This window comes from Patella vulgata, chromosome 7 (genome assembly GCF_932274485.2).
Source record: "Patella vulgata chromosome 7, xgPatVulg1.2, whole genome shotgun sequence".
Classification (NCBI taxonomy): Eukaryota; Metazoa; Mollusca; class Gastropoda; family Patellidae; genus Patella; species Patella vulgata.
The window spans coordinates 56933917-56956395 of NC_065885.2; the positions used below are offsets into that span (position 1 = coordinate 56933917).

General features: G+C 37.0%; 1 long non-coding RNA gene across 1 annotated transcript in view; it reads right to left on the minus strand.

The window, feature by feature from the left end:
• Positions 1-5118: 5118 nt before the first annotated feature.
• LOC126827740 (uncharacterized) overlaps positions 5119-22479 on the minus strand; it is a 63472-nt gene continuing 46111 nt past the window's right edge. Inside the window, exons 2-3 of the long non-coding RNA XR_007682857.2 lie at positions 10799-11024; positions 5119-9858 (exon numbers count right to left, since the gene is read on the minus strand). This is a non-coding gene — a long non-coding RNA (uncharacterized LOC126827740). The remainder of the gene's footprint in view (positions 9859-10798; positions 11025-22479) is intronic.

Sequence of the window (22479 nt, forward strand, 5' to 3'; positions counted from 1 at the left end):
ATCATTCTCGTAATACCATGGTAAGGACTGCGAAAACTATGTCGTTGATTTATTTTGTTTTTACTGATTAATTAAATCCCGTATCCAAACACGAAATAATAAATTGCTTGATCTTAAATACTGAACCGAAATAAATATTAGTAAATTAATTAAACCCATTAGAACGACATTCTTGCTTTCTTGTCTACCAAAGCTGAAATTGTAATTTTATCAACAGGGGAAAACCCAATTATATATACCTGTTTCAAGTTATGTAAAATAGTATCTTTTCTGTGGCCTGGATCGCAGGTCACGCCAATAAATGACGTCTTTGAGACGTCAATCATTATGGAAAATTAACAACCGAAGAACTGATTTCTGCTCCTTCGGTCCAGTCTTTGAAAAACAGTACGGGCGTACAACATAGACCAGGAACCAAATATGGTGTCATCACAGCCATCTTGGATTTGTGATGTCATATCAAAAAGTCAAACAACATGACGAGTAGCGCTTGACCCAGTTCCTAGAACAGTATCACGAGCCATCAAGTATTTCAATACGTTTTGTTACAATCAAGTACATACATATTAATAAATAATAGAAGCAATTAGATTTTAAAGGGTGCTTGACAGCGTGGTATTAAAATATTATGATTTCGTTTTCTATTTGGAAATTCGGGGGGGGGGGGGTAGTTAATACATGAGCGTTGGATCATAAGGTCTGTCATTAGTTCAACATGGTTTCGATTCCCCGCTTGGTTCATAACGGGTTCATGTACTAGCGTCATAAACGGGTTCATGCGCCAGGCCAGCGCCATAATAGGGATTATATAGTGCCAGCGTCATAAACGGAATCATGTGTCTGCGTCATAAACGGAATCATGTGTCTGCGTCATAAACGGGTTCATGGGCCAGCGTCATGAACAGGAACATGTCCCAGCTTCATAAACAGGACCATGTGCCAGCTTCATAAACGTAGAGCCACAGTGGCTGTTTCTTAGAGTAGAACAACGATAACGGTTTTCAAGATAGAGCAATATACGAGCTGCAATTTGTGTCGTATTTATAAAAAATTACATTTTAGTCTCAATGGGATATCAGTATTGTGTTGACCAGACGTGTAACACCATTCGGCCCTTTCTTCTCTTCACAGCGCAAAAGGGACCTAAGTAGATTTTCTATCGTTGACGAATTTTCATTGGTGTGCGATGAATTATGTAGACTGCTATATTATCGCCGACATTATGTCTGCTGTAGGCGTATTATCGTTACGCCTGTAAAATATTTTCAAATACACGCTTTGATAATAATAGATGCAGTATGTAAGATTTAGATAAAGGGCCGACAGTTTTTGCTATAATAGTTTAAAACTAGATAATGAAAAGGAAATGTTAAAAATTTCAGTAAAATTATTTCTTTCTGAGTGGAGGTTATCGTCGTTGGAAGAACAGTGTAGTCTTGATTTTCATTGCTACCGTTGTTACGATAATAAACAAAGTCTCGAATATCCATTTTTAAATTAAATCATTTAATGTCAATCCTATTTAAATCTGTTGAAAATCAAAACCATAAATGTCTAATTAATGATTTATTTTACATTTGAGCTCAAACGCATTAAGCAGATTTAGCCCCCGAATAAGTGCATTCTTAAGCCTGTAAAAGATGCCACTATGTTTAGCTTTGCCTGGACCCCTACAGTCGACAATGAAACAACTGCAACGTAAAATCGATGTGATTTACCCGACAGACTTTAACCGACGAGAAATCAGATCGTCGGCGACAAATTTATAATCCGTAGTGTGTGCAGGTCTTTAGTTAGCTTATAATTAACAGCCAACTACAGTCGTATTATATTACTTGTTGTTACAGTAAATTATCGAAATCAAAACCATTAACATGACATAGTATGTGTAATTAACATGATAATTAACGCTATTAGATGTCCATTATTGAATCTATTGGGAAATCTAAGATATACATCATCCTCTTTAGACTGAACAGAAATGGAAATCAAATGACATGTCTTTTTTTTTTAAACTCCACCCTTTCTGCAGAAAATGGGCTAATGAAGACATGCATGCTTCATGCGGAAAGGTTTGATTGCTCTTCATCGAATTCGTTAACGCATGTGCATTGGATCCTATAGGGGATCACGTGGCTAAGTGGGTAAGGCGCTGGCTCGCTAGCCTGGAGGTCGGGTGTTCGATCCCTGCATTGGCCGAGAAAGTTCATCTCGATTTTCCGGCGTGGTTTCCCCTTGTCAGTGATGCAGAACGGAGGGCCTGACAAGGACAGCTGCCTAGTCGTTCGGATGGGACGAAAAACCGAGGTCCCGTGTACACATTGGCGTGCACGTAAAAGATCCCTTGGCAGTTGGAATTCGATATAAGAGTAGGCCGTAGCGCCGCTGCCCGGGCAAAATTTCCCTCATAGCACACTGTATGGCGTATGCCCGTCTTCAATTAGCCCAGGTTAGGTGCAGAATAGTAGGACGTTAAACCCCATTTCATTTCATTTCATTTTGGATCCTATAGTCTGTCATGGAGTCCAGCGGCGCGCTTTCGATTCCCCGCTTGTAGGTGACAAGGAGTATAGGGTCGCCTATCCAACCTTCTCGTGGTGGAGCAGTTTCCAAAAACTCGACTTTGCGTGAAAGTCTATCATTCAAATCCATGTAAACCTGATGTTCATTTCTTTTTTTATTCAGATTGTTCGAGACGCATCCAGATTTCCAGGAGACGTTTCTACCATTTCGTGGTTTATCTAACAGTGATATGGAGAACAGTCTCATATTAAAGGCCCACGCTCTCCGAGTTATGATTACAGTAGATAAATGTTTGACAAGACTAGATTCACCTACTAGACTTGATGATTTACTTAAAGGCCTGGGACATCGTCATACATCATACAACGTTCACATAGACTATATTGACGTAAGTAGAGACTGATGTGACGCTCAACGGAAATTTTAACCGGTTTAGAATATTGAGCAATAGTGGGGGAGATGTAAAGCCGTTGTTTTTTTGTTTATTTTTTTGTTTTGTTTTTTTTGTTGTTGTTTTTTTTGGGGGGAGGGGAAGGGGGGGGGGACATCTAATGCTTCACTGCTTAATTCACACCAAAATGCATTTTTAAAGAACTTGAATAATTAACATTAAATCAAAAGGAAGCAAAACCAACGATAAACTCCCCGGCTGACTTTCAAACTATTATATGTTCGATTTTGGTTCATTAATTACAAAATGATGCATTGCCACATTCGGCATTATCTGTAGACGATAATAAAGCTAGTGCTGGGAGAAATATTTTGATTGACCTCTTTTATGGACCAGGAACATGGTCGCTAACCCCTACTCATCTTGCTCTTCTTCTTTGGGTGATGCTCTTCGAAAAAGCCATAGGCTCCGCCAGTTCAAGTCCGATCGACACGAATATTTGCTTCGCCAATTCCTTGTCCATTGCTAGCACCCACCTTAAAGATCGCTATGAATGTATGTTTTCAAATTGGAACAACATAATCACAAATGAGACATGCCTATTATAGTCTAACAGTAGGAGTTCAGATGCCTTGCTATTAAGGCAATCTTGTAAGTTGACATATTACCAATAATTGAGCTAATAAACCCGAACAAGCTTTTAATAGTAGCCTACACCAGATTGTCAATACAACAAATTAAATATAACATGACCTTTACCTTAACAATATTGTTACATACTATATTTTTGTCATCTTCAATCTTATTGAATTGTACAAACTTCCACATTTGTCAACCAATATAAAGACAGCTTATAAAACGACCGTATGTAGGTATTTTCGACCCTTGCTCATAAACTGCCTGACGGACATCTACTAAATTTTGCAGTTACCAGTGTGTTCAGATTAAGTCGTTAGAACCTTACTGTGTGTGGGTCGTGCATCTTCATATTCGTATACGTTGGTCAGGGCAAATTTATACATCATAATTGATAATCCCGGCCTTTGCATTCATTGAAGAAAGTGGCTCAGTGAGAAAGGCGCTGGCTCACTTGACAAGAGGTCTCGGTTCGATCCCGCAATTGGCCGATGACGTTCTTTGGGATTTCCTAGCGTGAATTGTGTAAAAAAGGGATGTTAACCACTATTTGTTTTCATTCAGATAATGCGATATGCTTACAATTTTTTTGTTTGACTTATGGACGATTAAAGGACATTAGGCCTCTTTTTTAAATAGGCTTAATTATTTAAGACGTCTTCAACATTACCAATCAATTCGCATGCCATCTATCCTGGTTTTCTTTTCAGATGATGGGAGAACAGTTTATTAAAGCCATCCGACCAAAATTTGGAGACGCATGGTCATCAGAGTTGGAAGTAGCATGGACGGGATTATTTGAAGTGATGACGTACCACATGAAACGTGGAATAATACAAGAATAACCCATCCAGCAAGTGCAGTCTTGTTATCATTCCATTCATACAACGATTTAGCTATAATACAACCTGACAAACACATTACGCAACTGTAACGTTGTGGTTAACGTTAGACGTAGAAGCAATTAAATAAATACGACAAAAATTACTTTGAAATGTTTTGTATACAACCACAACTTGTGTAGCTATACTCCATTTGATACAGGTGGGCGAAGCTTGTCTATTTGACGCCGGAGAGGGTGGGGGAGGGCTAATGTCTGACAAAGCTGTTCCAGGAAATACGAGATATTCTAGAGCAAATACATTGTGTCGTTTTTGTATAAAAAGTTATCATGCCAAGTGGAGGTAAGCGAAAGACATCCTAACCTCTTATGATTTGTGTAACAATTTTGCCCCCGTCCAACATACTCCTGATCTAATCAAGAGTTAATATATAGAATTTTATGTATTTAACAATCGAGAATAGAGGAATTGATGGTGCAGCTTGGTCTTTATCCATTCTAAGATTATCAAAGTTCTCTCACTTTGATCATCGTGGGTATTACAAAGCCTTTCGGATACACTATATACAGCCCTTTATGATTTAAATAAATCCATGCAAATGTGAAATATCGAATCCGTCTAAAACCAATCCCATTTATCTCTATTTCGCCGATTGTCTCCCTTTCATTCAAATTAAAAGTACACAGAAATTAAAAAAATGTTGTTTTTTTATGTTTGCCTTTATTATTCGTTTTATACAAAGATGTTTGCTTTATTTATTACATGCACTTCTATTACAATAAACATTATAAGGCCATTTTGAGCTCAATATGCTCTAAAACCTGGTTACAACTAAAAATATCTACATACAAAATTAAAGAAGAAAAGCGTAAATAGTACAATCATGGTATTCGCGCTTTCTTCAAGATTCATATACACCAGATAGTACTATAACAAATAATGTCTTTAAATTAAAGATTCAGATAAAGGATAATGTTGGTGTCCACTGCACTTCCGTCGGCAATAACACATAGTTTCCTATGATTGTTTCACTCCCGGAATCATCAATCATAGCAAAGATTGCTATGCTAAAATTATATTTGGAATGTGTTTAACCAGTCTCATCATATGTTAAAGTGGTGGACACCAACATTTTTCATTAAGAACTGCCGTTAATTGGTTTAAGTTAGATACTGTTATAAAGCTGAAATATGTTGTTAGGCGGTATTGTAGAAACGGACATGCATATTGAACATAAATTACTTGGATGCTTATTTTTGGCAAAATTTCGACGAATGTACTGGTTCTCACATCTTTATCGGGAGGAAAACCTATCTATGGGATAATCGACATTTTAAAAATCTCATCTACATTTTTAGATATCCCGTGGACATGGATTGTGTCACATTGTATGTGTGTGATATAATTAATGTTATTCTTCTGCATGTATATCATCCAAACATCATATGTTTATTATATTACATATTGCTGCTGGCAGGTTCATATATAGATTTGAACCAGGAACTGCATCCACACTCGCAATCTTGTGACGACGCTCAATAAAAAGGCCCAAGGTTCCGCCAATTACAGTACTCCGAAATCCTGCTTCACAGTATGGTCGTACTTATTACTAAATGTTTGGTAATTTTTATGGCTAGATACAAGTGAGATGGGAATTTAAAGTAATCTCAACACTCCCCACACCTCACAAGGAGTAACATATACATTTAATTTCAATAATTCGCTTGTGCGTAGGGCTATTTACAAGCTTGGCGTCAAAACAACGCCACTTGGGTCAATGGCAAACCAATCGATCACCCCACACACCCTATTTTGAATGTCGATTGGACTAGCAAAGCAAAGAACTGATGTTTAATTAAGACTTTGTGGTACTGGAAATAGCTTGTTAACCATGGCTAGTCTGCTATTATTAACAGCCCACGCGCGAATATTTTCCCCCATTGCAATGGATTAATCATGTAAGACACGGGACAATGTTTTCCCGGGAAGTAAGCAATTTCCTGATCATGAATAACACGCATGCGTCGTACACTGTTTTCTATTTCCGCAATCATCAGAGGCCCACACCTTAAAAAAAAAACCCCAAAAAAACCAACTGCCCCATTAAGAACTGATTGCCTACATTCCATAAGGTAATACTTATGCCTCACGCAGGTTTTGATTCATTATAATTTTATGTCGAATTCCCAATCTGCTTAAATCGTAGACTCTATTACGTTTCGTTTTTTTTAATATTCAAATTTCATTTTGTTTTCTTCACTTCAGTGGAATCTGAAAAGTTAACCTGCCATAAAGTGGCCATCGAAAGTTGAACAAAAATCGACTGTCAGATCGACTGGATTCCAGGAAACAACACTGATAGTTCTCTCCCTTTACCCTTGTTCATAACGTTAACAGTTTCCCAATCAAGCTGAATGCAATTGCCAAAATGATATCATTAAAAACAAAATATTTGTTAGGATTTGGGAGACATTGAAGACGCCACTGACTACCCTTTCAGCATGAACGAAACTCAGCATAATAAGATTACCGCATAGCGTAATGCAGAGATTCTAGTATTTCGGTGTCTTTTGTAAGCTGAAGAAATTTGCCGTAGGTTACACCACGTTATGTGGTGAGTCAAGCGTTCGAATTCAATCCTGTGTAAACTCGAAAAATGTATTTGTACTTGGACGTATTCGATGTTATTTATACCATACTGGGCATAAACTAAAGTTGTGTTAAAGATAAATTAATCACATTAATCAGATGTTTATTAACCTAACAAGACCATATTTAACTCTCGATGCCATCAGATGCTCGAGATTTTAACTAGAAGTCTCGGCGATTTAATGATTTAATTCAAAAATACAGGTCTTTCTTGAGGCCTTTCCGTTTAACAGAACAAGACCATAATCAACTGTCGATGCCATCGGATGCTAGATCTTAACTAGATTAGAACGATTCAGCCATTTAATGATTTAATTTAAAAATTGAAGCTAAGTCTCGAATATACCAGTTCCGTGGTTACGATAATATACAAGCAATGCACACATCTTGTCAAAACTACAAATAGTGATAACTTGTTTTAGAAATGAAATGAAATGGGGTTAAACGTCCTACTGTTCTGCTCCGACTGGGCTAATGAAGACGGAACATGTTTCAGAATATAGTAATTTGAATGAAATTTTTAACATATTCATTTTACATTATCTGTTTTTGACCTATATATATATTATAGCAAGAACGGCCAGCTCTTGATCTAAATCTTACATAATGTATCTTTAGTTGTTTGAATCCATTTCGATATGGTTATTTTGTCTAGGTTTAACTTATAACTAAAACATTTGGTGAAATGCTCTGGAAGCGGATGCAGACTACTGAATGAACAGAATTAACGGCACTCAAGTTTTCAAGTGGATATATTTGAGTCAGTTTCCGTTTAAACGGATGTTTTTATAACACTGAAATGTTCATTAGTGAATCTTGAAATCGACAGGAATTTTTTTCAGATACAGCGGAAACTTTTAAATCTAGATAAATCACCCCGTCTCATTTATTTCCGGCATCAAATACAATAACTCCTTTATATCTTCATTGTCGACTGCTCAATCTTTTCTGATCTAAAGTTTTTAATCCCACACAGACATTATTGCACGCTATACAACAACAATGTGACAATCGATAATGATTCTAAGTCACATTTTATAATAATGTAAAATAGTTTTCATAGAATCGAATCGAATCCCGTATCTGCTAAAGGGATACACGATTGTTAATCTGAAACGGTCCGAATGGACAGTACGGTGGAATTACACGGAATTCAGACCCGTCACAGTTCTTTCAATATGTGTCAGTCAATCTGATTAAAATACAGATCTATATTCCGTTTTTTTATACTTTCGATGGCCTCTACTACATGAAGATCTTACCGGTTGTAGTGGAAGGTCGCTTCGGGGTTCATACGAGCGACTTTTGACCCCATGACGTAAGACATTGATTAATCAAACCACGTTGACGTTTCTAGTGGTTTACCCACATTTCCGTGCACAGCACGCCAAGAACTCGCCGTAATAGACCGTTTCATTGGCTAATCCCTCACATCAATCAGAAAGTGGGTTATATCACACCTCTTCCAGATCCTAGTGTGGTTAAGACAAGTAAAACGAAATTTTGTACTATAAAAAACGAAACGAAATAGGATCGGTGTTTTAATCAGATTGTGTGTGAGTAGAATCGTGATGTAATTTTAAATATGTTTCGGCTGTTGTGATTGGTTGAAATAATTTGTATCAACTGATTGTCGCTATTCGCTAAATTGAGGGAATTCAATCCCGGAACGTCCAATCAGACATTTCTTTACTCCTTCTGTAACACCAGTTCTCAATTAAATTAAGAATTTCACGACCACCATTTTTTTCTATTGTTCTTTTATATAATGAAACACTCAATCAAATAAGTTCTTTTAAATAGACACAGTGGCGTGTACGTAATTGCTGTCAGGGTAAAATTTCCCACAACCCACACTGCCATGGAGTATGCCCGTCTTAATTATCCAGGTTGGAAGAGAACACTTGCACGTTAAGCACCATTCTATTCAGTCATTCATTCCTACATTGTTCAACTTAACCGTAATATCTTTCACGCATTAATATTGGGTCCCTTGGTTCATTAAATGTATCCCAATAGGGCTATTACAAGATTAATTTTAACACTCCATTTAAGGCAATTAAATCGAAAATAATAGTCCCTGGGGTAAATGTCCGTTTCCACCTAGATTAATATCGTAACCTAATGTATTGTTATTGTTAAATGCGAAATGTAACCTTGTTTATTTTCCGGAACGTTCCGATATGACGTAATTACAATCGACCGGCATGGAATTCAGCCTTGGCGTAGTTATATGACTGGCATGGAATTCAGCCTTGGCGTAGTTATATGACTGGCATGGAATTCAGCCTTGGCGTAGTTATATGACTGGCATGGAATTCAGCCTTGGCGTAGTTATATCAGTCTCAATAACCGAGGTAGTGTGTGGGTACAACTGTCATGTGATGTGTATGAGGCGTTATTGGAAAGCTCAGTCGAGTATAGCCTATATGATTCGAGTTATATACATTTTCATTAAAAGATTCTGAATTTAATAAGCTCCCTCTAGTTTCCACAAAAAAGCTCTCACTAGCAGGCACATATTGATAGACAGGATGGTGATTGTTTTATATAAAGTCCCTGTCGAATTAAATGGAATGGAATATTATTCTATTGTTTTCGATGATCAAACGTCAGTAGCACACTTGTCACATTCTTGTCAATCAATCAGACGTCTCGACAGTCGGCCAATATGACGAATGATACACGTCACTTCCATCCCTCTTTCATATAATACGTCATCAATTTGAATAATTGAAACCACGCCTCCTCCGTTTCCTTGTTCCAGTCAGCTTCCATACATTTTCTGATGGCTTGGACGAAATGCGGACCCATTAACTAAAATAAAAAGAGAACATAAAAATCTCCTTATTATCATTACATCAGATGGGATATGCTAGCATAGCATCTGTTATTTATAACCCCCCCCCCCCCCCCGACCCGACCCGACCCGACCCGACCCCAATATATCCCCACAACCTTATCGGGATTTCGGTCGCGCCGATATACGCCTAGGCATAAATGGAATTCTCTGTATTACGCAGAGATTCGCCCAAAGACTTATTCATCCCGGACTTCACTTGTTGCCTGTAGGGATGGTGGGATATTCTAGCATAGCATCATAGGTTATTTGTTCATACCAACGATTCGCTGAGTGCGCTAATTGTAAATTCTTTCAAGCGCAGAGGATCAAATATTTGCAATTGGAAACTAAATTATAATCTGTGGAAATCTAATTTGTGCAGTTTATTAACTTAAATTCCAAGGAATTTCAAATTATATTTGAGCTCAGTCGGTTGAGTAAACCAAGATTTATTTAGCAAGTCACATGCCCTGAGTTTACAATTGAAACTGCGAAGATATCCACCACGCCGAACAGCAGTTCATGTTCTGCAAGCAAAGACGCTCTGTGTTGTTTTTATTTGCATTCTCAAAGATAAAGATGTATGGACATTGTAATATTAATAAACCGGAAACACCCAAAAGATGCCCCAATTATCCCTGAAAACTCCCCCGCTTAGTTACTTTGCTCGTTTAAAACGAATGCTGAATAAATTATAAGAAATGGGTTTTAAGGCCCTACTGTTCTGCTCCGATTGAGCTAATGTGTGCTATGAGAGAAATTTTGCCCGGACAGCGCCGCTACGGCCTACTCCTATATCGAATTCCAACTGCCAATGTATCTTCTACATGCACACCGCGATTTTCGTCCCATCCGAAGGACTAGACAGCAAATGCTGAATAGATTTCTCTATGATATATTGAAATTTTTACGTACATCGATATTTTCTGGAACGGCATCGTATTTTAAATGTCTTTGACCCAGATTTTTCATGGTTTCTTCTATTTTATCTAATTCGTCTAATCTGGTAACACATTTCTCTACCATACTCATAACACGTAAAGCATGGGCTCTTAGCAACGAACTTTGTCGCAAATCCGCAATAGGTACACTTCGGAATGACACAAACATATGTTTTACTTCCGGGTTAGCTTCAAAGAACCTGAAAGTAGACAGTATCATGTTTATAATGTATATATGAAAAATTTCACTGGGCAAACATTCTTAAATGAAAGTAGACAGTATTATGTCTATAATGGATATATGAATTTTTTCACTGGACAACCATTCTTAAATGAAACACCTCGTAATGACACAAACATGTGTCTCACTTCCGGGTTAGCTTCAAAGAACTGAAAGTAGACAGTATCATATTTATAATGCATTTTATCTATCAGTGAAAACATAACACACATATATGAACAGTTTTACTGAACAACCATTCTTTGATGACTCTAGTGTCATCCATGTGATAACATTTTTGGATAGGACGATTCACCCAATTCTGCCCAATACTAATTAAATACTACCACATACTATCGCATGTAGTTGAATAATAGACAAAAAGTGGGCCAATGCGTGGAATTAGCTAAACATTTTCAGGATAAACTGGAAAAGTCTATTTCTATAGTATCAGTACCCACCCGTTAGCTCAAGCGTCTGAAAGACTAGCCATATATATATTTATAGTTCTTAACATAATGTTGCCTTACTACGCACACATGCTAACCAACAGCAGGTTTGGGGGTGTTTTAATACTTTATAGGTCAATAACACGCATATAATTGATGGGTTACGATATGGTTCTCGTTTACTAGTAGACCAACAATTCTGAAAAATGTTCACATTCAACGATGTTTCGGTGTCAGGGACATTAACTCTGCACAAAACTGAAGGAATAGTCTCAATTTCGATGGAGTTTCCATTTATGATTAGACAAACAATCTAGAGGGGTTTGAAAAAAAATAAATCTAAATAAAGCCAAACCAGTGTCTCCATGACAGCGGCGGTAGCTCTACGATGGGTTTTTCCTTAAGACTAGCCTCACTATCGCAAGCATTTTGAAAATAAAATGACCTGCGATCATATTGTCAGGAGGTTAGAGGCGAACATGATGCGCACATAAAAAGTTGGCGTACAAAAATGAATGTTCATATTTTCTAGAAATATATTTAATAATAAATATATTTAATGAATTTAGAGTGTTCACAAGTTTTGTGAATCAAGGTTAATAACTCTGAGTCACATTAAAATGGGCGAGTGAACCATTATACAGAATAGCAGTCTGGCCCTACAAGTTAAGGAGCTGCGATAGCTCAGTGAGGTTAGTGCTTGTTTGCTAACCTGGAGGTCCCGCGTGCTTTCCCGGTGTTGGCTGAGAAAGTTCATCAGGATTGCCCGGCGTAGTTCTCCGCTGTCAGTGGTTCAGGTCGTACGGATGGAACGAAAACCCGAGGCACATTGGCATGCACATACAAGAATCGACAGCTGGAAAGCGAAATAAAGAGTAGACCGTAGCGCTGCTGCCTGGGTAAAGTTTCCCGCATAGCATAGCACACTTCATGGCATATGTCCGTCTTCATTAGCCCGGATGGAACAGAAAAGAATGACATTAAAAAAAATTAATGTTGTTTCCTATAGCTAAACAATTGCTATTATCTTTAGATTGAAAAACCTTTTTTTTTAACCTGAAAGCAACTTGACAACACAATTCCATTACTATATACCACTCACATTATGTTCATAGATTGAATTTATGGTGATAATACTCTATTAAAAGGATATCATGTAACGTGAAATTAAAGATTTTTAATGTCTTGGTGAAAGCAATATTGTCTTACATCTCAATTATATTTCATTTGATCACGCAAATTAATACTCTCTGGATCCTACAATTTATCTACTGCAAATAATCTTGATGCTTTGATATGACAAATGTTACATGTAACAGCGCCATATCACGCGAACTTACTCTTCATACACTGTTCAAACGAGAAGTTCGTGGTTTCGCCGTGTCTCCGGAGGGATCGTTTAAGTATGTAAATAAAACGCCAAATTATTGTGGTGAGATAATAGCATATTAATTGCCTTGTCTGCCACTTGCAGATTAAAATAAAGAGCCGTTTGGATATGATCACCAAAACAGTTTATAGGTGATATTTTCCTACGATGTCAGTGATTTCACAGGAAATGAAATGGGGTTTAACGTCCTACTGTTCTGATCCTACTCGGCTAATGTAGACGGGCATACGCCATACAGTGTGCTATGAGGGAAATTTTACCCGGGCAGCGGCACTATGGCCTACTTATATATCGATTTCCAATTGCCAAGGGATCTTTTACGTGCACGTCAATGTATACACGGGTCCTCGGTTTGTCATACCATCCGAACGACCAGACAGCTACTGATTTCAATGGAATGGAACGGATTGGAATGGGGTTAAACGTCTCGTCAATATAATATTTCGGTCATTTTGGGACAGCGCTTTTACCTTTTTGTCTTAAAAATATCTTTACGCACATTTTGTCTTTTATTATTGTATCTTGTCGCGTTATATACTGATATTATCGCGCTGGGTATTTGCGGAACAACTGACAGCCTTTACCTTTAAAGAGACAGGCCGTCTCGTGGTGAGTTGTCTTGACTAAAAAAAGTATGAGTTTATCATTCTGTGTTAATTTCCCATGTACTGTTGTCTTTGTCTATGTATTTTTGTGCAGCTGCCCTTTAGTGTGTTGATAATCAAAGAACATGTGTTAATGGATTAACATACAGCTATAAATAACGTTGATATACGTGTAATATTAGAAATGTCAGACAATGAGTAACACCCACCCTAAAACATAACACACTTTAAAGCCGAAGTAATAAAATTTTCCGAGCAAAGCGCTTATCATGCGTATTTCGTATGCATTCCCTAAAATCTTGTTTTCCCATCTTACAACGGGACTATCCCCAGGGCACAGATAGTCACACTCTCTTAACAAAGACGCGACGTTGCATCTTTCTCAGATAATGAATGTTAACGAGGTTTTGAAAACACCTGTCAGACATAGAAAATTGTAGTTTTTACTAAAACTTTACATATTCACGTGGGTGAGTTGTTTTTAACAATTGTTGTGGTCGGAGATAACTACGAAAAAACGTACTCGCGTTTTCCAGTACTTTGCAGCGTTACTAATATTCCGAACGCATTGTCTGATTCTGGTTGGCGCATGGTCGAAGGCATCAGCCAAATTTTTAATAGACTGGCTCCTGAAAGTTTGTCTGCGATATCTCCCTCAGTGAAAGCGGACGTCAAGCCTCACGAACTAACTCAACAGTTATGATTTTTTAAGTTTGTTCGCTATTCGATCTGCACGATAACAGTCTTATATTAGAAGATATGATTGATTATTGTCCCCCACAATAGAAAATCGCTAGGGATTTTGCTCTCAGAGTTTGATTAAAAAATTTGAAACATTAGCCTGTGGTGTTAGTGTTTGAATCGATTAAATAAACACAAATGCAACCTAATCATTGGCGTGCTTGGCCAGATAATTGGTGAGACGTATATAATCTTCGGATTATATTACAGATTAATAATATAATTCTACTGATAATTTGTCGATACTATACAAACACATACTGTATTATTAATGGACTGCAAGAAATGAAACTTTTTTTCCCATTTAATCCTTTGTAAGGAGAAAGATTCATAAGCCAATAAATAAATCTTAAAAATGAAATTAAATGGGGTTTAACGTCCTACTGTTTGTTATCAGCTGGGATAATAAAGACGGGCATTCGCCATACAGGGTACTATGAGGAAAATTTTGCCCGGGCAGCGGCACTGTGACCTACTTTTATATCGAATTCCAACTGCCAAGGGATCTTTTAAGTGCATGTCAATGTATACACGGGACCATCCGAACGACTAGACAGCTGTCCTTGTCAGGCCCTCCGTCCTGCACCACTGACAAGAGGAAACCAACTTTCTCGACAATTTAGTCTTAAAAGAAGATAATATGTACCTGCTCGAGTTTACGAGATTTGGCTAAGAGTCTTGTAGCTGAGATCAGTACATGCTGAATTGTCTGATTTCTATGGTCTATAACTTAATCTATGAACCGTCGTAAATTTTAAACGGGTTCCTTCGATTGTGAAAAAACTACTTATAAATGCATATAAAAAACATGTGATGAGTTTGAAATCACTTCCGGTTCAACAAAAGCCATTGTACGATTAAAAAGGATTGAAAGAGGATGAGATTTTTGTTATTTCTATAAGAATGTATATATTTTGATCAATAATTTTGTTTTAAAGTGGAGATAGCTATAGTCTAACATCGTAGTTTTTATATGTGTATATTACAAAGCAAATGAACGAAAGGAGACTTCTTTGGGGTATTTTGGCATTTGCAGAAAATTGGTTTAATAACTGCCGACTGCTTACTTGCTGGAGAATTACGATCACATTTCACGCGAGTTTAGCCTTATTTCCAAATAGATTTTCAGATGACGAAATCCCTATAGATAATTAATTGTCAGATTTTCACAGATTAGAGTTGGATAGATAGCCACTGAACTGAATAAAGCTGATTGTAACTAAATTGAATTGACCTGATAATATCGTCTCGTGTTCCATTAAAGAGACATTACCATTTTATAGGCCAGGGCTAGCTGTTATAAAAACATTTTCTATTTAACATGATTTGACTAATGTGGTCATTACCGAAAAGCAATCCATGTTCTGTAACACAACTGGGTGTCGTTTTGAAATCACTGCAAATAAACGACAAACTCTGCATGGTTGGATTTTTATTTTTAGAGAGATTTTCAGTAATTTGATCATACAAATACACCGTACGTACGTGTCCAAATTAGACTATATTTAAATTTTGAGGCAGATTTGTTATTACTTGTTAGTTTATTAATTGTCATTTTAATTGTCGATTTACGGGTCATACAATTTTATCCCATGATGCTAGAATTGTACGAGGTTTAATCACTACTCGTGTTCTCTACTTCTTCATCTTGTAGACGCGTTATTTTGCAAGCACTTTAGAAATTTAATCTTCGCTTGTGTTCTTTTCTCCTCTTATTGTTGCTTGTCACAGTTAATGACCGCAACTTGTCAAAGCTCGCCGAAAACAAAGAGCTTGTTGTAGATCATCCTCTGTATCCTCAGTATTCCCATTTCGTTTCATTCCACTATACCCTGGTTGAAGACGTAGTGAAACTTGATTAGTGGGTTTCTGGGAGTTAACGAACGTGTGGTATGGTAATCTACACCATGGATGAATTTAAAAAACTTTATTCAACAACTGAATTTCAAAACGCCTTCTCTGTCCCTAGCCTGTCTTTTCTCAGTAGAAATTTGGTTTAAAGGTTGTCAAGCTTGGGCTATAGCCCTGTTTAAACTTGGCCGCGATAAGCGGGCCGTTCTGGGCCCTTATAACGAAAACTTAAACTAAGATACAATCGAAATTTTAAGAAATACTGCAATTCGATTGGCTGACCAATATGCAAATTGGATATATGCAAATTGATTTTACTGGTGAGCCAATCGAATTGCAGTATTTCTAAAAAATTCGATTGTATCTTCGTTTAAGTTTTCGTGAATAAGGGCCCAGGGCACGGTGCCAGGTCGCGATAAATTTCAAGAAATTGACCCGTTTACATAACTCTAAAATAACCGGTCTCGGAACCGTACCAAGCACTCCAAATGTGGAACTCTTCATAGAAAAGTTAATTTCAGTCCCAATGCAAATTACCCCAATGAAAACAATTATGATGGTTGATTTAGTTTGAACACCCATTTTGACAGAACTGATGACAGAACTGTCAAAGTTTGCGGGAAAAAGGTCAAGGTTCGTTTCACGCATGCGCAGTACTCTGTACTGATACCGTGGTCAGATCGGATAGCGTTTACACTACGAAAATTTAACCATACCGTGCCTGGTACCGTGCCGAGATCACCTCATTTCTGTGTGCCAGATTGGCACGGTACTCAATACGGCACGCTTACGTTTGACCCGTTTACACTACAAAAAAAAAATAACCATGCCGTGCCTGGTACCGTTCCTGGCACGCTTAAAATTTGTAATGTAAACGGGGTTATTAAGACGTATTGACATGGCATATTATTACGATGCTTTCACACATGCAATCTAAAGACAACATAGGTTTAGTCAGCCATTGAACGAAGACCACCCCTTAAGTAGCACCTGTTTAAATAATCAAAAGCTTTATAAAGTAAAAGTAGCATAGTTCAAGCTAAACAATCGTGTAGGCCATTGCTTAAATTGTGGGTAATTAGTTGAGTCATATGTGATTGTGATGTTACCCAGTATTTATTAATTATTATTTGAGTGAGTATGACAGTGACAGGAGAGGACGTTCGCCAGTGACAGGGGAGGGCGTTCAATGTATAGGGTACTCAATCAAATAATTAATACTGTGTAACATACAATCGCCCAAACAGAGTTGTCTTCCTTACAGTTCACACGCTTGGTAGCGAGACTTGTGTGGAGAATGGGTAACATATATATGAAATACACATGGGTCAATTGAATTATTTAAAAAGGGGCAAGTAGGATTGATGGTTTATAATCGAACTGCTGATAAACAGAACTAAAGGATTTTTTTTTTATATTGTACTTCAACTTTTATAAATGAGATGTGTTGAAAATTTATGAATTACTGACTCCACCACGGATATAGAAAAGTTGTAGGATCCTCATTAATTCACTAGTTAGTAAGTAAAATTTGTTTATGTCACTTGAACGGCTGATTTTACTCCAATTATTAACGAGGCGCCCGAAAGATTGATGAATTGATCACTTCACCACCAAGTATAAAGGACTATATAGCTTTATATAACCTTTCTAAATCAAACCAGATTTAGGCCAGATTTTTTAATAGCAAGTTATATTGATGTTAAAGAAATATATAAGCTGTCATTATATCATGACTTTGTTTGATACATTACCCTCAATCATGGGATATAAAATGGAAAGAATTGATTTTACCCACTTGATCTGAATCAAAACATCTCATTACCTAGCAATATCGATTTTAACGATTCTTTATATATATTCAGATTTCTTTAACATCATAACTATAAAAAATATGGCTTATACGTATTAAACCAGCGTACCTGTTTTTCTTTATATATACAGGAATATTCAGATTTCTTTAACATCATAACTATAAGAAATATGGCGTATACGTATTAAACCAGTGTACCTGTTTTTCTGTTCAAAGGAATTCACGACGCCATTCTAACTAGTGATGCTTGTGCTAATATGCGTATTTCAACGCATGTAACGCCTTATACATAATTTATAGTAAATAATTAAAATGCCAATTTTTATTTCTTTAATATTGTAGTTTGAATTTATATGTTTTACTATGTTCGCCATTACATTTAATTTACCCCCGTGATATTAAATTAGATTAAAGTTTAGATTATCATTACTAAATTCGGTAGGATAAAAAACATAGTCTCGATTATCCATTTTATGATTAAATCAGGAATGAAAGTTAAGCAGCAAATCGGACCATTATCCAATAAATATCACAGGCTAGCGTTTATATCGATAGTTTATTATGGTTTTGATAAGTTAATTAATGTCTTATTAATAATTTAGATAACATTTCAGGCCTAAAGAAAGTACTACAATAGAAAGATTTAGCTCTTGCATAATGTATGTTTAAAATTCCAAACCCGATATCACGATAATTGTCTCTTTCTACAGGACACAAATTTACACAAAGTCGCTAGCACTATGTAGTAAATCACTCCACCTCGGAAAAGGCTGAACAAATACATATAAAAAATACTTGATACAAATGAGATTTAGGAACAATGTTGATTAATTGTTTTTTTTCCTACTCTCTCAAAATACTTTTTTTTAAGTAGGTTTGATATAAGTCAAGTAATCTAATACTAGACAGACAGCGAAGCCGTAAATCGGTCAAAACCTTTCTAATCACCGGTTTTGTGTTAGCAAGCCACTCCAGTGGCAGTAGAAGAAATCTTTGAAGATTGTGACTGGAAATGTCTTATATGCTGGAATTGGCATCAAGGTATAAAGCATTAGAGAATTGGCATAGTTTAGCATTGTGAACATCTTTGTATATACCTGTATAGTCAAATCACATACATTCTAAAAATATGTATAGTGACTTAACTCAAAAAGTTATAATCTGATTTATCGTTTCTTTGCAGTGTTTTCAGAATGGAGTTTTATTTCGGTTATGACTACATTAGTCAAATCAGATTTTATCAACTAGCCCTGACCTATAAAATGCTATTATCGCTTTAATAGAACACGAGACGAAATTGTTAGGTCAATTCAATTTGGCTACAATCAGTTTTATTCAGTTTAATTGCTACCTATCAAACGTACTGTAATCTTAGAAGGTTAAACTCTCATGATCGTAATACTTCTGCAAGTAGACGGTCTTCAATTACTAAACCAATCATCTACAAGCGCCAAAATACCCCCAAGAAGCCCCCTTTCTTTCATTTATTTTATATAGACAAATAAAAGCTGCAAAGTTCTGTACGTGACAATCTTTTGCTTGCTCTTTCTAGAACACCTGATACCTCTTCACGTTGGTTTGGGTGGAAGTTCACCGTTCTACCTTGTTTCCTTTGTCGAGGTCAAACTTTCGATACAAATGGAGGTTTGGTCCTTCCTATCCGAAAGTATAGACACACTGTCCTCCTCAGCCATGCAGGCGCCACCCCTGACAAGTGGAGACCGAGCTTGAGAATTTCGAAGGTTCTTCCCGACCCATGCCCTGACTGCGTGATTACCACGACCCTCGACAACGGCCGAGTACAGTAGACAGGACAATGTACTCTCACTCCATATTGTTTGGAAGAGGAGGTGGGATATGTCACAAAGATAATATTCGGTTGTATTTTTGGACCAAATATAATTTTGACTACTGGTATCTCCACTTTAAGACAAAATCATTGATCAAAAGACATTTTTATAGAAAGGGCAAAAAACGCATCCTCTTTTATTTTTCACTAATGAAGTTCGCTCGACGGCAAAAAATTTGTAATTTCAACAATTGAAGATGGCTGTGTAAAAAGGAAAAATGTCGGTCCATTGCGTGATAGATGAAATTACATCGAATTACATCAAGACTGGGATCTAGTATGTAATCTTAACCATAAATAATGTTGAATTGCAATGTTTCTACGTCTCTATCAATACAAATTATAATATATTAATGTCTTTGCTATTATCGCTCTACCGAACACAATCTAGATTGTTATGTTCATTCAGATGAACTGATTGGTGACTCCATTAATCTAAAGAAATGTTTAAGTAAAAAGGCCTTCTGGTCATCCATTTACAATCAGTATGATGACTAACAATAACCACGGCGTTTTCAGAATCAGATAAAGTGAAAGAACTACAATCTTTTGGATATAATAATATATTTTAAGTTTCATCAAAATTGGATAATAATTGTGACTTCTAGAAGGTCCACAACCTTGATATTCCATACTTTCGCACTATTTACGTACAAGAAGCGGCAATTTGTCGGACGGTTTCCGTTCGATTTTCACGAAAGTCGAACTCGACCGCCATTACCCCATATTGCGTTTAATGGGGGCATAACTCCGGAACAGAAGGTTGCGGAATGCAGAGTGTCAATAGGGTTCGTCCTCTCATAATATCACATCCATTAAAAGCTATAGCCTCTGTCGCATACACGTTTTTTTTAGCCAAGGAGATGTAATTCTGGAACAAAACATCACGGAACCCTGAATATCGCTAGGGTTCTTGATCTTATAGCTGTTTCCTGCCAAATTTGGAGGAAAAAAAAACACTGTTAAAATTTATAGCCCCTATCGGTATCTGGATAAAACCAGACTTTAATTTTATAAAAAATAACGTGTAGGTTAAATTTACCTTTCGTTATCAAGTACAGCACATGGTTCATTCATTGTATAGACCTCTAAGAGAACGGTAATCGTTTATCAGGTCACCCAACGAAAAATATTGACCCGAAATCTTAAAAGCGTTACGTGTCCGGATAAGCAGTTTTGACGCTCACGTCCAAACGACCCAATATTTTAAGCTGAAAGTTTGAGACAAGGTAAAATACATCATACCTCTATATTTTGGCGCTTAAATTTCATGCGTACTCAGACTTTTATTTTTGAAACTCTGTTCAAGTCGGAATAGTCCCTTTAAATGGACATTTTCTTCATTAAAAGTTAAAATTACGCTCACGTCCTTCCGTGTCTGCGACTCAACCGTTTAGAAGACGACCCTATGTCACGCGGGTTCTAATATTAGACGATATCTACCAGACGTTATTTTTCAAGTGGGTTGAAATGTAACTGCTGGCATTAAAATCTTAGTCTGTTACGAACGCGGAACAAATTAATCTACGTGCATTGACTGAGCGAAATTCAATATTTCGATTTTGGAAATATTCCAGAAGAAATCAGGACACAATGTGTAATTACTGGAATCATGGATGTAATCACTCGCAAACGCTGCGTAAATTCCTTTAAGTGCTCCAATCTGTCACCATTTGAGATCAACCAGAAATAATCAGATAAACAATGTATGGAAACAGATCGATTGATTATACTTACGTACTTTCATGTTTAGTCAATTACAATGTATATGTCAGCATCGCTAAATATATCACAATGTCATTTCAGATAGACCAAACTACTCAAAGAGAGAGAGAGAGAAGGGGGGGGGGGAAGAGGGTGTGGGGTGGAGTGGGCTTAACATCCACTCGACACAAACTAGGTCATTTCGGGGCTAACATATGGTTCAATTTTATTTCAATGATTCCCTTGCACGTAGGGGTCTTTAGCAGTGGGGAGAAACCGGAGAAAACCCACGAGGTTATACAGGCGACTCTACTCATTCTCACGTACAAACACAAGCGGAAAATCGAAACCATGCCACTTGACTCAATGACATATCTTATGATTTCACGCGCACGCGTTAAACAACTAGACCACCCAACCCCCCAACGACGTAAGGAAACAAGCCGATTGATCGAGATCACCCTATGGTCATATCGACTAGAGGTCACCATCGTTAATCATACCATACAAATCTGTTTAATTAGATATACGATCAGTTCACAGAATATTCAACATGGCATTTATTCTCAATTAACCTTAAACCAGAGAAGGTCTTAAGATATTATCAAAATCAGTATAATATGTCACGAAGTGTTAACTGCTTGTCTTCGTACTCGTGGAATATAAATCTTGTTATTACCACCAGTGGATTGTTTCTGGGAGTGCGACAACACATTAGGGACGTTTATCCCTAATTAATTGTAGTAGCAGCATATTTGATCACGTTGGCGATCGCCATTTGCGCTAATTGCTGTTTTGGCTTTCGACAAGCAGTATAATGTTTGAATTAATCACAAACCGCTGGGTGTACAAACGGCACGATCTAACTGATCATCAATACAGCATGACCAATTCAAAATAAAGAAAGTGAATAAAGCTGTGATCTTTGTGACAAACGAAATGAAATGAAATGGGGGTTTAACGTTCTACTCTTCTGCTATCAACGTAAGATTAAGCAATTGGTTCTCAACCTTTCTTTTGCCAGCGGCACACC